Genomic DNA, 19,868 nt, shown 5'->3' on the forward strand with positions numbered 1-19,868 from the left:
ATGAATAATAGTTTGCAGAAAACAATTTGCAAAAATAAAAACTAACTTTTTTACCTTTGTGTAAAGACACTACACACCCCCAACTTCCCAACTTTATGACAGAAAAATTGCATCATAGCAGCATAAACTTTTATAATCTGACACAATTTATCTTTTTGTTTCCTTAATTTCTTTTTAATAATAATAATAATTTACGTTTTGCTTTCATATTCAGGATTTGAAATCATGTTCTTCATTTCTAAATCCTCTCCTTATATTCTCCTTCTTCCTTCAAAAGAGCCGTCTTTCACTTTCTTATTTTCATCGAAATTGTTTCTTCCACATCCACAAAATTCTCTCCTCTCTTTTTCTATGGTGACTATTCGTTCGTCCCTTTTCTTGCTCCTCTCGTTTTCTATGGTGAAGCTCTACCATCCCTTGTTATCGCTGCTTCATCAGCTTCAAACCATGGTGAAAAAATCTGTACCACAACCGATTCTTTTTTCAGTGGCGAGTTCTGAAAGGTACCTCTTCGATATCTAGTTCTCTTCTGCTGATTTTTACTTTCTACTATTTTTGTATATTGTTCTCTGTATTTCTTCAGTACGGTGGCCATCTTTGCTGTTATTCACATCTGGGTTTCTTGATTTTATAGATCTAGGATTTTAAAATTTTTCTTTTGGTAGTTAACTATATACATCGTTGTTAGTAATCGTCTACTCGCAACGTCTATAACCGATTTAATATATATTCAGTTAGTCTACATAACTACTAGACAGGAATAGTCAACTACTCATATGAATAACAATAGTTATTTACGTCACAATAATACTCAGTTTACAGTAGCTAACTATTTGACTTTTGTTCGTTTCAAGGGATATGTGTACTCTTCGACAATCCGAACCCACACCGTTTGCAAATTATGTGCTTCCCCAGATTCGTGATGCACTCGTTGATATTTTTGAAAGATTTGGTTGGAAATCTGCCGAAGATGTTTGTTCATTTGCTTGTTCATGTAAGTTTCTGACAGTTCCATCATCTTCTTCGTTGTTATTGTTATTTGGTTCTATTGATTTTGTAGATCCAAAGTAGTTAACTATTTTTATATGCATATTGAGTAAGTAGTAACATTGAATATGGTCATTAGTAATCGTCTACTCTTATCATCTATAACAGATACAATAAATAGCTACTCCATATTCATTAAGTCTACATAACTACTATGCACATATAACAACTACTAATATAACTATCAGTAGTTAACTACGTTACAACAGTAATTAGTTTAGAATAGCTAATTTTTTGCCATTTTTCCTTTGTAGGATATGTGTTCTCTTCGACAATGTGAACCCTCACCGTTCGCAAATAATGTGCTTCTCTAGATTCGCGATGCACTCGTTAATGTCTTTGAAAGGGTTGCTAGAGAATCTGCAGATGATACTTGTTCATTTGCTTGTCCATGTAAAGTTTTAAACCAAACATTCAAGGAACCATCTTTCATCAAGGTGCTCAACCTATCTGCCATCATTAAACGGCTCAATTTAATGAAGTGCTACCTTAAATTCTTTGAGTCAGCGAAAATAGATAACTACCAATAATCGACTTTGAGAAGTAGCTATCTAATCGAAATAGACAATTATTAATACTTAGTTAAGTATTAGAATCAACTGTGAGTTGTATGGAAATAATAGACAACTATTAATAATCGACTTGGAGTGCTAGCTATCTAATCGAAATATGTTACAAAGTAGTCAATATCTCTGTCATTCAAACGAACCTTCATTTTAAACATAGTCACCTACTAGTAGTCGTCTACTATAAATATGAACACAACAAACAAAAGAATTAGAATTAAAAGAGACACCTATACTGAAGTGATAGATGACTAGTTGGTATATGTCTATTTAATTTCAACTTGGTGCAACTATAGAAAGTATCATCCATAATATCTCACAATTTTGGAGTAAGAGAATATTTGTCTGCGAGGGATGCAATTTTTTATGAAAATAGGTGTCTACTACATATCCACATACTTTGAACTAATGATTTTCTATGAAAATAGTCAACTATGGCTATAGAGTTACCATTGTGACACCTCCCAAGACATCTCCTGCAAAGCTTTGCCGTATTCCTCAAATTTTTCTGTGTCATTCAAACGAATTGGATCAACCACATTTCTACCACAAAGTAGTCAGCTATGACTCATTATAAAAAAGCTGACTATGTTACAAACACTAAAAAGTTGACTACATTACCTTCATTTCTCCTCGGGATGGGATCTTTATTTTCTTTGGTCGACCATCTGGTCAGCGCATTAAGGAAGTAGTTCCGAGACACCATAACATACATGAGGATGTATTAGGTGGAATGGTCTTTCATAAAGAGATCTCCAAAAACTAGTTGTGTACGCTTCTCTCATAAGCTTTTCTTTTGCAATGTTGCTGTAAGAAGAAGTTGCCGATAACTTTTTATGTACACATCTCCCCTTTTCTGTTGTAAACTTCAAATTCATCGTGGCCGACAACAACCACCTACATTTTAAACATAGTCACCTATTAGTAGTCGTCTACTATAAATATATGAACACAAAAAAAAAATAGAATTGAAAAGAATGTCTATACTGAAGTGATAGGTGACTACTTGATATATGTCTATTTCCTTTCAAATTGGTGCAACCATAGAAAATATCGTCCATAATGTCTCATAATTTTACAATGAGAAGATGTTCATCTGAGGCGGATGCAACTTCTTTATGAAAATAGTCGTCTACTACATAACCACATATTCTGAGCAATTTTTTTTTTTATGAAAATAGTTAATTATTCCATAGAGTTATCTCAGATTTTAAATGATTTAAGCAAAACGGCACCATGTATAATTTCTTAAGAAAATACGAACCATAACGCTAAAAATCAGAAACTTGAATGTTTGGTTCATGGGTGTTATGTTAATGGCTATTTATGTGTTAATGGAAATTAACATATTCGTATACGTAATACTAGATGACAACAACGTTTGAAGCTTGCTAAAGTAACAATAAAGTTTATGCTGCTATTGTTCCAAAAAGCAGATAACGTCCGTGTCTTGGTAAATTGATGTGGTCCCAACCTCAGTCAGAAAAAGCGATGTCTAGATTTAGAGAGCAACGAGTGTAATGTCATTTTCACATACTTTTTTGTTGTTGACTTGTGCTATGCACTCAATTGACTGCTTTTCTATAGTAGTTACTTAATTTATTCTCCCAGAAGTAATATTGATGCAAATCATCCTAATTTATTTGGATAACTATTGCACATACCAAAAAAGCCAATTTAGTGTAATATTAATATAAAAAGGTATTTGATTTTATATTTACATTTCAGTAAAAAAATTAAAACATTTATTTAGAATAGGTTAGGTTTCTTTAAATATAGATTATTTATTATTAATAATCACAAAATTAGTTGTTATTTTATATATTCAAATGTAATATATTGGATATTAATTTAGATTTAAATTATATATTTGAAGTTAAAAAATATTTTCATAATAAATAAATGAGAAATAATTATGTTACTGTATATTTTTACAATAATCAATCAGCGTAAAATTTATAATACTCAAAATTAGTAAATAATATATCATTACGATAATATAGACATACATGTTAGAATTATGGTTTTATAATCGCGATTCTTTGCAGTTTATCAAGATAAAGGGTTGATTCGAAGCATATCAAAAAGATGTATTAGCCTATTTTAATAATCATAAATACATAAATTGATTGTATAGTGATATAAATTTATATAATAACAAAGTTTACAACTAAAATTAAATCAACATATTCTTAACTTTATTCAGAGGTGTAATATAAACATCAAAAGATAATTCACACAATAAATAAAAATAATAAATTTCCACGCTTAGGAGTTATGAATTCAACATATTTGGTCGTAAATACATAAATTAGATTATTATTACTTAGTCTATAAAAAATTTGATGTCGTGCAAGCGTACATGTTAAAATAAAGTATATACTATTAAAACATATGTATTTTATGTTTCTGCATCCAAACATTTCTTATTTTTTGATTACTTTGGATTTTCTTAAATAATTTGATTAATTTTGATTTTTTAAAATATATATATTAAATCTTATTAATCATTTGTAGTTATATGTTTACAAGAATAAAAACCAGATAGTGATTTAAATTTAATAAAAAAATTTCGAATTTAAATAACATTTTCATAATGGATAAATCTAATGTATTTTTTTCATAATAATCAGTCTGAAATCTCAAATACTTAAAGTTAGTAGATATTTATATCATAGATATAGAACATATTAGGGTTATGTTTTTATATTTTTGCTTTCATTACCTATGTCTGGGTAGTTCACTTGTTGAAGTTAAAGGAATTTTTAATGGAGATCTATATGTTCGATGAGGTAAAACAAGAGTTTTGTGACTCTTGGATGTTCAATTTCTCATGCAGTTGTAGTACAAGAGGTATCAATCCAAAGTGTGATGTTTAGACACTAATTTGCATGAATCAAATCTTAATCCAAGCTCAATAATAAACAGGTTTGGTAACATGGTGACACTAAAACAATGTAGAACAAGATTAAGAACTAAGCAAAGCAATAAATAAAAGCAAATGATGCTGATGATTTAAAGATTATAAAAACATAGAGTTCTAGACATGATAGTGGATTAAGGTGCCATAGGTGCTAAACTAAGATGCTAATGACAATATGATGAATGATTCCAAGTGACTTAGGATTCACAAGAAGTTCAATTCTTTTTCAAGACAATGAACACAACTAAAATCATTACTCATATACAATCATCATTGGAGACATAACAATAAGAAAGCATTACAAATCAATCATAACATGTCATTTATACATTAAACAAATATTCTCATAGCATTCATGCATAAACCTCTGTAATAGCTGGTTCAGGCATTTTATCAAACACTTTTTGGGTAGAGAAATACCTAAGATCTGGATTAGAGTGATTATCAAAACCCAGCATTACGATCAGCTATTTAGAGAATGGAAAACATAAATCTAGTCTCTAAACACCTTAATCTAACACTTAAACACTCTAATTTACATATCTAGAACCCTAATAAAAAGACTACTCACTAATCATATTTAACTCTCTTAATTCTTTGCAAGATGAGAAGTTAAACATGATTAATGATAGAAGAAAGATAGAAGATAAGATGAAATGATAGATAAGATGGATTAAACTCTCAAACTCTTTTGATTAAGAAGGAAAAAGGAGATATCTATCACAAGGTATTTTCTTTCACAAAAGAGGCAAAGAAGTCTAGAGAATAAGCTTAAGTCTGCTGGAAACAACCCTAAAACATATTTATACTAGGTCTTTAAGTTCAGGGTCAACCTAGGACAAAAACGTCTGGCACCTTTGCACCGGGCATGATATGGCCGATGTGCTCATCGGTGTAAAGGTGTTTTGTGAAGGCTGCAGCTGACTCTGAGCATCATTTGGCCGGTGTACATTTTGGAGTGAGAAGGTGCTTCAAGACTTCAAAAATTACACCGATCATGTGTTGGCCGATATGCAATCTGGAGTGAAAATAAGCTTTGAGAACTTTGAAGATTGCACCGGACTTCACCTCGGGATAATCTTGCTTGGAGTGGGGATAAGCTTCAGGACTTTGAATATTGCATCGGACTTCACCTCGGAATAAACTTGGTCGGAGAGAAGATAAGCTTTGATACTTATTGCACCGGACTTCACCTCGGGATAAACTTGGTCGAAGTGGAAATAAAAGCAAAATGGCTATAAGTCTCAGCTTACTCCGACCAGAAATAGCTTAGTGCACTCCTCATTGAATATTCTGAAGTGAGAAATCCTCAAAACATTGCATACTCCGGCCATCATTCTCCCGGTACTCATCTCGGTGTGAAATTTGACCCCTTTGCATTTAAACTGCGATAACTTCCTGCTCAGTGATCCAGTACTCGATTTTCCAGCTCCAGGAGAAATTTAATTTAATCAGATCAAACTTTGGTGAAGGGACCATAAGCATCCAGGAAAAGAAATGTTTTCGGTGCAGGTATTCTTTGAGGCGCATCGCATTGGTCTGGAATGGCTCCGAGACAGGTTCATCTTCAATCAGCTGATTCTTCCGGCTCAGAACTACAAATCGCCTGATTCTAAGTGTTCCGGAAAGATGGCTTGCTTCTATACAAACTTTGTGAAGACACCTGAGGCTGAATTGAAATGTATGACCTCCGTCGTAGGCAATAGTTCAAGCGTATTGCCAGGTGAAGATACTTGTCCGAGTTCATGCACCAATACATGTCCTTCCTCAAAGCGGTCTCAGCTCCATCAGGTCCTCAAATGCCTCCAAAGTACCTAAAAACCCTCCAAACATGCAAGAATCTTTGGGACCTAGTGCATTTCCTATAAAAGCTAAAAAAAGTTAAAACTCTAAGAAAACCACCTATATGAATGCATGAGACTCTATTCTTGGACTAAAAATGCATGCTAAATGCAAAATATGAATATATCATGAGGATTGCATGAGCTATCAAGCCGAATCCTAAAACTTTATTTTCTAAACTTATTTTTGAAGTATGAGAATAGCATCATGAACTATAATTTGATTTAGGTACTTAGTGTTGCGAGTATTTTCGTTATCTGCCTGATCTAGTTTGAGAAGAGAAACTCTTGATCCCAATAATAGAAGGATGGATGGGTGGGTTGTAGTGGAGGTCCTTCGTGATGTGAAAGGAAATGTTCCTCTGGTTGGATAGTGAGGTGATGGAGGTATTAAGAAGCAGCACCCTCACATATGTCTCATAGAAGGAGAGGTTATAAGCAAACAAGCCTCCTTCCACATATCCTTCAGTGAAATTTGTCTTCACTAGATGAGCTGCATTCGTCAACTTGAAGTGCCTCATCTCACCAAGCAAAGGTGTTATTTTAGTAATTAGAAGAAGAGTGATAAGACCTCATAAACTCAGGCGTTTTAGAGGACTCTACTCTGAGCTTCAACATCTCGAGGTCTTTCCTGGTGTGGAACATCATGTTTTGAGGCCAAGGTTACACCGAGCATGTTTTCCTCGGTGTGAAACTTTCCTTTCAAAAATTCTCCACTCCAAGCTTTAAAATCCCGAGGCACTTCTCGTGTAAAACTTGCATATTTTGAGGCTAAGTTTACACCGAGCATGTTTTGGCCGAGGTGCATCTCGGTGTAACCTTCTCCTTTAGAGAATCCTTCACACCGAGGTAAATAATGTCGATGTGCATCTCAGAGTAGACTGGCTCGGTTTTGGAGTTTGTTGCAACTCCTCTTTTCCCATTTCTTTGGCATCATTCTCCTTGGTAAAGCTCCTTGAACACCTAGACACCTGAACACACTTGACAAACATATCAAAAACATTATAAAAATATAAAAGAAAGCATTAAAAAGAGTATATACAAGGGATAGACATGAGACTGTCTCTCAAATGCACTTTATTTAAAGTCACTAAGTTTGACTTTTCATACTCTTTCAAGAGGAGAGGGGATCACCAAGAGATACTGAAGAAGCTCTCTCCTTGGTTTCACTTGCAAGATTTGGTTTAAGTCTTTGACCATTAACCACAAATCCATCTCCATTCTTTGTTTCAAGCACCACAGCACCATAAGGCCTCACCTCCATGATCTTGAATGTTCCAGACCACCTTGACTTGAGTTTTCTTGGGAACAGCTTAAGCCTGGAGGTGAACAGAAGCACTGATCCCCAACATTGAAGTCCCTCTTCAAGATCTTCTTGTCATGAAGACTCTTCTTCCCCTTCTTGTTGATCATTGAGCTCTCATAAGCATCAAGTCTTATCTCATCAAGTTCGTGGAGCTGAAAAAGTCTCTTATCTTGAGCTGTTTGATGTCAAAGTTCAAGAACTTAACAGCCTAGAGAGCCTTGTATTCAAGCTCCACATGCAAATGACAAGATTTTCCATCAAGAATATTTAATGGTGAAGTTCCTATGAGGGTCTTGAAAGCAGTTCTATAGGCCCACAAAGCATCATCAAGTTTCTTGCTCCAATCTTTCTTTGTATTGTTCACTGTTCTCTCCAAGATTGCCTTGATCTATTTGTTGGAGACCTCCACTTGTCCACTGGTCTGGGGGTGATATGGACTTGCAACCTTGTGTTTGATACCATAATTCCGTAAGAGACCCTCAAATATCTTGTTGATGAAATGAGATCCACCATCACTGATAATGCACCTTGGGAAGATGATAGTCTTGAAGAGCTTCACAACAACATTAGAGTCATTTGTAGGACTTGCTAGAGCTTCAACCCACTTTGAGATATAGTCCACAGCTACCAATATATACTGGTTCCTATATGAAGAAGGGAAAATACCCATAAAGTCTATTCCCCAAACATCAAACACCTCAACTTCTAGAATGGGGTGAACCTATTCTTCTGGATCACATCTTCTGTAAAGATGATCTTTGTTCAGCACATACAGATAAGGCTCATCCCAATAAAAACTCTTGATGTCTTTGTGAAACTTCTTCCTTTAGTAGTTTCTTAACTCAAGTGGCTCCACTCCTCAAGACAAATGGTTAACTATGTCAGCATACCAAGGACTATCTTTCTCTTGAAGAGACTTGAGCTCCTCCAGCTCATTAAGAGCCTTTACCATCATCAGATGCTCTTCTGGCAAAGAGTCATCTACTGGAACCTCAGCTTCAACCCTTAGTCTTGAGAGGTGATCAGCAACTCCATTCTCTATCCCTTTTTTGTCCTTTATCTCCATGTCAAACTCTTGAAGAAGAAGAACTCATCTCAGCAGCCTTGGCTTAGCATCTTTCTTTGCCATTAAGTACCTCAGAGCTGCATGATCAGAGTACACTATCACCTTTGATCCCACCAGATAAGACCTAAATTTGTCAAATGCATAGAAAATGACCAGCATTTCCTTCTCAGTAGTTGCATACTTCTCTGGAGTTCCATCCAAAGTTCTACTCATAGTAGATAACATGCAACTTCTTGTCTTTCTTCTGGCCTAGGACTGCTCCAACAGCAAAATCTCTGGCATCTATCATGATTAAAACTCTAGTCTGGTGCTTGAAAAATAGGTACACTGATTAGAGCTTGCTTGATCTCCTTAAAAGCATCTTCACACTCTTTATCAAACAGGAACTCCATATCCTTGCAAAGAAGTTTTGTAAAAGGCTTTGCAATCTTGGAGAAGTTCTTGATGAACCTTCTATTAAACCATGCATGACCCAGAAAGCTTCTCACTCCCTTGACTAAACTAGGAGCTCCCAAGACCATTACCTCAACTTAGCTTTATCCACCTCAATACCAGTTTCAGAGATCTTGTGGCCTATACAATGCCCTCCTTCACCATAAAGTGGTATTTTTCCCAATTTAGAACCAAGTTTTTCTCCTCACATCTCTATAGTACCTGACAAAAATTAGACTGACAGGAAGAAAAAGAAGGTCCATAGACAGAAAAATCGTCCATGAACATTTCTACTTCTTCCTTTATTAGATCAGAAAAGATTGATATCATCACTCTTTGGAAGGTAGCAGGAGTATTACACAAACCAAAAGGCATTCTCCTTTATGCATAGGTGCCATAAGGGCATGTGAAAGTGGTTTTCTCTTGGTCATTGGGGTGAATGAGAATTTGGAAGAAGCATGAGTAACCATCTAAAAAGCAGTAATATGGATGATTAGCAAGTCTCTCTAACATTTGGTTAATGAAGGGCAAAGGGAAATGATCTTTCCTAGAGGCTGCATTCAATTTCCAGTAATATATGCACATTATGTGTCCTGTTACTGTTCTTGTTGGGATCAACTCATCCTTTTCATTTCTGATAATAGCAATGCCACTTTTCTTAGGAACAATTTAAACTGGAGAAACTCATCTAGAATCAGAAATTGGATAGATAGTTCTTACTTCTAGGAGTTTGAGGATCTCGTTCTTTACAACATCCTTTAGATTATAGTTTAAACTTCTCTGATGTTCAATAGAAGTCATAGATTCCTCCTCAAAATGTATCCTATGTGTGCATAGACTAGGTGAAATCCCTTTGATGTCATCTAATGAATAGCCTATAGCTCTCCTAAACCTTCTTAGCTCATTCAACAATGCATGCTCTTAATGGTTTAATAAGCTATCATTTATGATGACTGGATAAGATGCATTAGAACCAAGAAATGCATACATGAGACCACTAGGGAGGGGCTTGAGTTCCACCTTAGGAGCTTTAAGTTCACTCCAATCCTCATTGAAGTTTGCTTGATCAGCTTGTGTTCCATTGGTGTTGCTTCTTGTCCCTTGATCTTTGTCCATTTTCCCTTAAAACCCCCACTTTTTCCTTGACACATGAGTCTACAGAGAGTTCCACATCAAGATGATGCATCCGGTGTAGAATTTTTCTTCCCTTGTCTCACAAAAGACATTAGACTCCGAGCATGAAATGGCCGATGTTGATGCCGGTGTTGTTGCTGGTGTTTCTTCTTCTGTTTTTGCACCGCGATGTGCCTCTGGAAGATGCAGCCCGGAGCCAAAACTGTCTAAACTCCTCTGAACGTCAAGCATATACACCGGGCTTGATTTGGCCGATGTTGATCCTGGTGTATTCTTCTTCTTGTGAAAATTCTTTACACTGAGCTCCTTCTTGCCGGTGTATATCCTGTAGTAAAACCCATCGCAATTTCCTCCTTCTGAAACCTTACACTCCGAGCTGTTTGTGGTCTATATAAATCTTGGAGTGGCCTCTTTCCTTTGATTTTCATTCACTCCAAGTTCCATATCGAGATGATGCACCCCGGAGTGAACAAATTCCTGACACTTAGGCGTTTTTGAGCCTCCAAGACCATTTTCTAGGCCTTTGTAACTCAACTCTATGAATGAATCATTGCTTTCCAATGGCTTGTGAGAGTCTAGAAGCTTCATGGACCCCATATTTTCATCTTCAAGATAGCCATACTCCCCATGTTCTTTAGTTAAAGCAATTTGAAGATGGTCTTCAAGGCTTAACTCCTCAAGAAGTTCATCTGCAAGCTCCTCCTTTGTATCTATGTAAAAGACTTGACCTTTTATTGGGGGCTTCTTCATCACTTCATTGATGTAAAACGTAAGCACCTCAGATCCAAGATGGAGATCTATCTTGCCATTTCTTACATCAATCATTGCCCTTGCTGTTGCTAAAAAAGGTCTTCCTAAGATAAGTGGATCCTTTGGCTCCTCATCCATTTCCAGAACAATGAAGTCTGTAGGAACTTCAAAATAACCTATATCCACTGGCAGATCTTTAAGAAGTCCTATAGGAAGCCTCACAGATCTATCAGCAAGCACCAAAGATATCTTGGAGGGTTTGTAGATGGTGAACCCCAACTTCTTAGCAATAGAAAAAGGCATCAAGCTCACAGAAGCTCCTAGATCACAGACAACTAGCAAACTTCAAAGATCCCAAAGTGTATGGCAAAGTGAAGCTTTCTGGATCAGATAACTTCCTTGGTATAGTCTTCTTTTGAATAATGTCACTGCATTCATGACTAAGCACCACTATGCCCTGAAGTTCCTTTGTCTTCTCAACTATAGCATCCTTCAAAAACTTTGAATATTGTGGCACCAAAAGAAAAGTTTCTATTAATGGCATTGGAATCTCCACCTTTTCCATCTGTTTATCAAAGAGAGCCCTTGCTTTCTCTAGCAATTATATCTTGAACCTGCCAGGGAATGGTAGCTTGGGCTGATATGGTGGTGGCACATAAGGCTTCAGGCGGATTTTCCTTTCAATAGCCTTTCCTTTACCTTTCTTCTCAACTTTATGCTCTACAACTTCATCATCTTGATCAATCTCTATAGGTTCCTCCCCACCAAGTTGCTCATTGTCCTCAATGAGCACTGGTCTTTGGCCTCTCTCAGGAAGCTCTTTGCCACTTCTCAAGGTTATAGCATGAGCATGTTTCTTGGGATTAGGCTCTGGTTTTCCTGGAAGAGTACCTTGAAGATGATGAAGCTTGATTTTTCTCAAGGGTCTTCATCTGATTTTGTAATGCCTCATATTTTGAGTTGAGGTCGTTGAAGTTATACTCCACCATTTGATGTCCCTGCAGAATCTGTTGTAGAACCCCACTGTGATCTGAACCCTGTTGCTGTGAAGGACCTTGCTGAACCTGTTGCTGACCAAAACCAGGTGGATACTTCTTCTTCTGAAACCTGTCTTGAGGAATGAAGTTATTACCTTGATTCTGAGCCACTTGTTGTTGAAAGGTTTGCTTCCCTTGGTAATTTCCTTGAAATTGGTTCTTTGGAGCATAATCTTGATTATGTCCTTGTTGTTGATCACCTGGATTAGCTACATTGGGATTCCTATAAGACAAGTTCTGGTTGTTGTAGTTGTTGAATCTGTTGAACTTTTTTTGGCCACCAATGTAGTTAAATTACTCTTGGGTCAGACCTTCTTCTTGGACATTTTCAAAGCAGTCTGGCTCATAAAACTCTCCTATATAGTGAATAGGCTTTTGATACGCCAGTAACACTTTGTCAAGCTTGGATTGTAGCTCATTTATATCATTTCTCATCTTCTGCTCTTCATTAGAACCTTTATATTCTTCACCATAGGTGTCCTTGCTCATTGCTAATTCTCCACCAGCTCTATAGCAGCATTGATCTCTTTGGCAAGGAAGTTACCATTTGAGGCAGTATCAAGCTGGTTTCTGATCTTTGGCAGGGTACCTCTATAAAGAGTGCTGAGCAGTGATGACTCTGAAAACCCATGGTGAGGGCATTGATTGGTGTAGCTTCTGAACCTCTCCCAAGATTCACCAAAAGTTTTGCTTTGATGTTGTATAAAGGATGAGATTTGGTTCCTGAGCTTTGCAGTCCTGGAGGTGGAGAAAAACTTAGACAAGAAAGCTTGCTTGCATTGGTCCCAAGTTTGTATAGAACCTTGGGAAGATTTTTCTCCCACTGTTTTGCCTTATCTCCAAGGCTGAAGGGAAATAGTCTGAGCATGAATCCATCTTCAAAGACCCCACTGATTTTGATAAGGTTGCATATCCTATCAAATTGGTCTAGATGGTCCAAGAGGTCTTCCATTGGCAGACCATGAAACTTGGAGTTCTCCACCATGTTTAACAATGAAGCCTTGACTTCAAAGTTGTTTTCAACTGGAGGTGGTTGAATCCCCTGGCGGTTTTGATGAGCATTTTCCCTATCATCTGCTCCCACAAAGACTTGATTTCTTACACTTTGATGAGCCTGACGCATGGGAGTCTGGGAGAGTTGGGGTTGGGTTGATCTTGAGCAGCACCTTGATCCTGATGCTGTCTATGCTGATTCTGGTTCCCCTGATTTACATGAGCTTGATGCTCATTCCTAACAGCTTGGTTCTGATTAATCTGAGCTTGATGCTCATTCCTTGCTGCCATATTCTGATTAACCTGAGTCTAATGCTCACCCCTTCCTTGCTGATTATCCAACCACGCCTTTCTAGATGCTCTACTCTCTCTCTTTTTTTTCTAGCTCTTTTTTCAAACAGGTGGATGTTATCTATGAAAGGTTCTGGTGTTCATAAACCTGAAACATAAAGACAGAACTCAAATGGCGATCAGTAAAACAATAGAAAAGTGGCTTGATCTCAAGATTAATTCAAAAACTAATGTTAAACAAACACATAATGGCAACGACGCCAAATTAAAACAAGAGTTTTGTGACTCTTGGAGGTTTAATTCCTCATGCAGTTGTAGTACAAGAGGTATCAATCCAAACTGTGATGTTTAGACACTAATTTGCATGAATCAAATCTTAATCCAAGCTCAACAATAAACAAGTTTGGTAACAAGTGACACTAAAGCAATGTAGAACAAGATTAAGAACTGAGCAAAGCAGTTAACAAAAGCAAATGATGATGATGATTTAAAGATGATAAAAACATAGATTTCTAGACATGATAGTGGATTAGGGTGCCATATGTGCTAAACTAAGATGCTAATGACAATATGATGAATGATTCCAAGTGACTTAGGATTAAAAAGAAGTTCAATTCTTTCTCAAGACAATGAACACAACTCAAATCATTACTCATATACAATTGTCATTGCAGACATAACAATAAGAAAGCATTACAAATCAATCCTAACATGTCATTTATGCATTAAACAAACATTCTCATGGCATTCATGCATAAACCTCTATAATAGCTGGTTCAGGCATTTCATCAAACACCTTTTGGGTGGAGAAATACCTAAGATCAGGGATACAGTGATTATCAAAAACCCAGCATTAAGATCAGCTATTTAGAGAATGGAAAACATAAATCTATTTCTTAAACACCTTAATAACACTTAAGCACCCTAATGTACATATCTAGAACCCTAATAAAAAGAATACTCACTAATCATATTTAATTTTCTTAATCCCTTGCAAGATGAGAAGTTAAACATGATTAATGAGAGGAAAAAGATAAAAGATGAGATGAAATGATAGATAAGATGGATTAAACTCTCAAACTCTTTTGATTAAGAAGAAAGAAGGAGATATCTCTCACAAGGTCTTTTCTTTCACAAAAGAGGCAAATAAGTCTAGAGAATGAAGCTTAAGTGTGCTGGAAACAACCCTTAAACATATTTATACTAGATCTTTAAGTTCAGGGTCAACCTGGGACAAACCGGGTGTTAACCTGGTGAAATTCTATTATAAACATCTGGCACCTTTGCACCGGACATGATATGTCCAATGTGCTCCTCGGTGTAAAAGTGTTTGGTGAAGGGTGCATATGACTCCGAGAAGGTGCTTCAAGACTTTGAAGATTACACCAAGAATGTGTTGGTCGATGTGCAATCCGGAATGAAAATAAGCTTCGATGCACCAGACTTCACCTCGGGATAATCTTGCTAGGAGTAGGGATGAGCTTCAGAACTTTGAAGATTGCACCGGGCTTCACCTTGGGATAAACTTGGTCAGAGTGGAGATAAGCTTCGACACTTTGAAGATTGCCCAGACTTCATCTAGGGATAAACTTGGTCGAAGTGGAAACAAAAGCAAAATTGGCTATAAGGCTCAGCTTACCCCAACCAGAAATACCTCAGTTCACTCCTCGGTGAAGGTTCTGAAGTGAGAAACCCTCAAAATGTTGCATACTCTGGCCATCATTCTCCCGGTACTCATCTCGGTGTGGAATTGGACAATATTGCACTTAAACTGCCATAACTTTCTTCTCAATGATCCGATACTCGATTTTCCAGCTCCAGGAGAAAGGTAATTCAATCAGCTCCAACTTTTGTGAAGAGACCATATGCATCCGGAGAAAGAAAGGCTTTTGGTGCAGCTGTTCTTTTTGGCGCATTGCATTGGTCAAAAATGGCTCCAAGATAGGTTCATCTTCAATCGGCTGTATCTTCCGGCTCAGATCTCCAAATCGCCTTATTCCAAGCTTTTCGGGAATATGGCTCGCTCTTCTACAAACTTGGTGAAGACACCGGAGGCTAAATCAAAATGTAAGACCTCTGTCTCAGGAAGTATTTCAAGCATATTGCCCAGTGAAGATAATTGTCCGAGTTCATGCACCAAGACAAGAGCTTCCTCCAAGCGGTCTCGGCTCCATCAGGTCTCCAAATGCCTCCAAAGTAACTAAAAACACTCCAAACATGCAAGAATCTTTGGGACCTGATTCATTTCCTATAAAATCTAAAACAACGACAAAACTCTAAGAAACCGACCTATATGAATGGATTGAACTCTATTCTTGGACTAAAAATGCATGCTAAGTGTACGCAAAGATATGAATACATCATGAGAATTGCATGAGCTATCAAGCCGAATCCTAGAACTTTATTTTCTAAACTTATTTTTAATGCATGAGATTGGCATCATGAACTATTATTTGATTTAGGTACTTAGTGTTGCGAGTATTTTCATTATCTGCCTGATCTAGTTTGAGAAGAGCAACTCTGCCATACGAAACGAAAGCTACCTATGGGTGAGTTATGAATGTAGATGAGTCTTGTACAAGTTATTGCTAATACCTATTACCGGGGCTAGAGACGAAAGCTACTGGTCAGAGTTGTGGGTGACAATTGGATATGATCACGAGAGTGACGTAGTCCTACATCCATGCTCGAGTTCTAAGATTTAGCTAGGATCTTTTTATTTTCTTTTTAGCATGTTTTCAATCGATCATACCCCATAGATATTCCCAAACAACACAACGCCTTTTTTATAAGTCTTTACACCGATTTTCTCAAGCTTTTAACTTAGGTTTCTTTAGTTTTTCAATCGATTTTTAAGTACTTTTTCATTTCCCATTTAGTTTAAGATTTACCTCTTTAGTGACACCCAAAAATACCCTATAAAAATCGATAGTTCTAGACTTTGTTACTTAATCTCTTTCAAAAGGTTTTGCAGAAATGATCTTCCTTCCTTGTGGATTCGATACCTAAGTACTACAATTGATTATCTGTGCACTTGCAGCCTCATTGTTTTTATATAGGGTAAAAATTGCTTACATCCCACACACCACATCAATTTTTTGGCGCCGTTTCCGGGGAAGCAGCGTTGTCTCTTCAGAAAACCCTAGAAGGTTAGTAAATCAACTCTAGAACATCCTTTTTCTACTGATTTTTGGTTTTGTTTTTCCTTGTTTTATTTTTTGAAGCAATGAACCCTATGGACCGAGATCTCTACTACGAGGAAGTTTTCTACAACATTCCTCAAGCCACTCGACGCCGAGAAGTACAATACATGCGTGATCTTCTCTCTATGGATCGGAACTCTGTCCCGAACCAGTCCCTACTACTGAGATGATCCTTATGCATCTCCTATTTTCAACCCCAGAACATATGTTCAAGGTCTCCCTCATCAGATCCTGAGCCAACAAGCTGAGAATATGCAGATCAGTAACCGTTTGGAGCAGCTTAAAGCCACAATCAAGCAGTTCATCGATTCTCAAGCCGTATCTAAAGCCGCCCTACATGAGATAATCGATGGCATGTTAAATCTTTTCAATAAGAATTTTAAAGAACTTTCTGCCCAAATCAAATCCATAAAGGAACATACAGTCAAAGATGCAGCCATGTTCGCTGAGAAATTTGACACCATGGAAGAAGAGCAAGCCAAGCACACTTATGAGCTTCGCAATGCTAAGAACAAGATTCAGACCCTTGATTTGAGGCTTGATGACATGGAAAATGCCCTCAATGAAACTAAGAAAGAGTATACAAAGTCTTAGACAAGACCAAAGAACTTTAATCAATCCTAGACAAAGTTGTTTATGCTCTTGATGAAGTTGAAGAAAATGTTAAGAAGATTATGCAAAGGCATGAAGGGCATGATTCAACACGTTTTAACAATGATCTTGATTTAGGAAATCCTCTCTGACCACAGCCAACGAGCCATTCCCTGCGGTCATGCCTCCCCTACCCATAACCAATGACCAATCCTCTATGATCGAAGATTTTCTGACTGCAAACGATCCTTGGTCTATCCCTAATCTGTCTCTTTCGACTCATACAACCCATTGCTCATCTGATGCACCTCCTGGAGTGGTCAGAACTCGTCTTTTTGAGCAAGCCATCTATTCCATCAGCACTCAAGTGTCTCAAAATGAAGAAGAGCCTTCAACATAGCACCTTGCGACATAGCTCTATACTGTAAAGATGAAGAGTATGGTTTGTTTATTGAGGATGCAAACGCAGGATACTCATCAGGAATCAACTCACTAGTCTTTGAAGGGCCAATAACCTGTAGCATATCAAGGGGAATACTCATTGAGTTTAACAACTTTTGTGAAGTGAATCCCTATCTACAAAGGTTTTGATGATGTTTGGAAGCTTGGTTTCCTACAAGTCTTATTCGGATACAGCCAGACGCCTGACATTTCTAGAACATCATCTGATGCTGCTAACAAGATCAACAAAGAGAAGCTAGAGGAATTCAACAAGGTGGTTTGAAGTCTACATCAAGGAATCACCTTCCCTAGAGCCTGCAAGAAAAGAATGAAGATAAACATTACAGATACCACTTGTGTCTCACCAAAAGGAGTTGTCTATGACATGCCTGTAAGGATTGGAGATTGCATAGCCCCTGTCGATTTCTACATAGTAAAGATGCCTAAGAAAGACTTAACACCGGTGATACTTGGATGGCCTTTCATAGTTACAGTTGACGCCATCATGGACTGGCCAAACCGACATGTCTCTTTTCCTAATGTGGACAAAGATGTTTTCTGTACTGCTGTCCCTTAAGATCAAAGGAAGAAGTCACTTCAAGCCACAAGAATGGAGCGATGGAGAACCAAATAAGGAAGAACAAAGAGAAGCAAAGAAGCCTTGTCGCAAGATATTGTTTTCTAAGGACTAAGCTCACCTCAGAAACCAATTCGAGCTAAACGACTTAAAACAGAAGCGCTTAATGGGAGGTAATCCATTTAGATATGTTTTTACTTATGTTTTGTTTCTTTTTGTATTGAAGTATTTCTTTTTCTTAGTTTCAGGTGTTCTTATAAATCAAAAATAGCAAAAAAAAAAAAAAACAGAAAGATCAAAAAGAAGTATTGGTTTCAAATTGCTCGACCTAGCAGAAACCAATGAGAAGATGGACTTGGCCGCAAGAATATCGGTTGTGGTCTTGATCAACCAGACCGCAACCAAGGTACCTTCGACCGCGACCCCAAGTTCTTGACCACAGCCAAATACCTGTTCCCCACGGTCGTGAGGCTTCTACCTGTGGTCAATGGTCGTTTGACCAAGCCTCATCCCTTATCACCTCTTCCAGCACCTTCCAACACTTTCCCACACCTTCCCGCATCATCCTGCATCGTCATGCACCAACCAAACCAACATCCCAAACGGTCGATTCACCACGGTCGCAAGCACCCCAATCGCGTGCTAACTTGCATCAACCACAGTCCCGTGTTTTGGACTGTGGCCGAGCCTTTCTCTACTGCAGACGCCTCCTTTCCGACCAGTCCTGATCTTAGCTTGATCATTTCATCCTGCCTGCATCCCGGTTTGTTGCTCATATCATCTATCATTCATCCTACATCCATAACATTATCACTTGCATCATCACTATCATTTGCAATGCATTTCACCATCATTTGCATCATTCATTCCCTCCTGCATCCAAGTAAGTTCTCTTTTTCTTATCTTTTCCATTCATTCATACTCTTTTTCTCATCCTTACTCGATTTATTTCACACTGAGGACAATGTGATTTAAGTCTGGGGGAGGATTTCATCCTTTTCTAACCACCTTTGTTTCATGAGTCTTGCACTATCTACACATTTCTTGTTTTCTTTAAAATTTTTCAAAAACGGTTTTGAAAAATACGTTTTTAAAGGGAATGGTGAACATGAATCAATGATAGTTTACTATTTTCCTTTAGGCTATTCCCTAGTGACATGCTCATTTGTGATTTAGGACTAGACTAGGCGGTAGCTAAGCATATTTGAAACGAAGTACCCCAAAGAAATTTGAATAGTTTTGATTTAGATGAAGGAATACACTAGCTCTGTTTTATCTGGACTTAACATTGACTATATTATCTCGTTAAAGGTATTAGATCAGGGAAACAAATTATACATTCAGGATTTCTTTATCCTTTTTACCACTCTTTGTTGATCATGAATGGCAAGTTCATCTTTACCTAGTTTCCCACCTTACCAAACTTCTTTCAAGCCACATGCATTCTTGTTTTCCATTGTCACATATGCAGATATATGATAAAACACCGGAGATAAAGAGGAACAACGCAGTTTTCAGTCACTGAAAACGAAGGCTTGCGACTGAAAGAAAGCTTGGTTTGCCTCAAAAAACTTCAAAACATTGTTATATTTTTGTCCCTTAGACTTTCTCTTTAAATAAAAGGTGTTTCCATTTAACAAAAACAAAAAAATTGAAAAAAATAAGAAAAA

At 37.2% G+C, this 19,868-nt stretch overlaps 1 non-coding gene across 1 annotated transcript; it reads left to right on the top strand.

The window, feature by feature from the left end:
* The first annotated feature begins 12,726 nt into the window (after positions 1 to 12,726).
* Positions 12,727 to 12,833, top strand: LOC112086144. The gene has a single exon (XR_002899324.1). It is a non-coding gene; the product is annotated as a small nucleolar RNA R71 (small nucleolar RNA).
* Positions 12,834 to 19,868: the final 7,035 nt, after the last annotated feature.

This window comes from Eutrema salsugineum, unplaced genomic scaffold (assembly GCF_000478725.1).
Source record: "Eutrema salsugineum unplaced genomic scaffold, Eutsalg1_0 scaffold_23, whole genome shotgun sequence".
Taxonomy (NCBI): domain Eukaryota; kingdom Viridiplantae; phylum Streptophyta; class Magnoliopsida; order Brassicales; family Brassicaceae; genus Eutrema; species Eutrema salsugineum.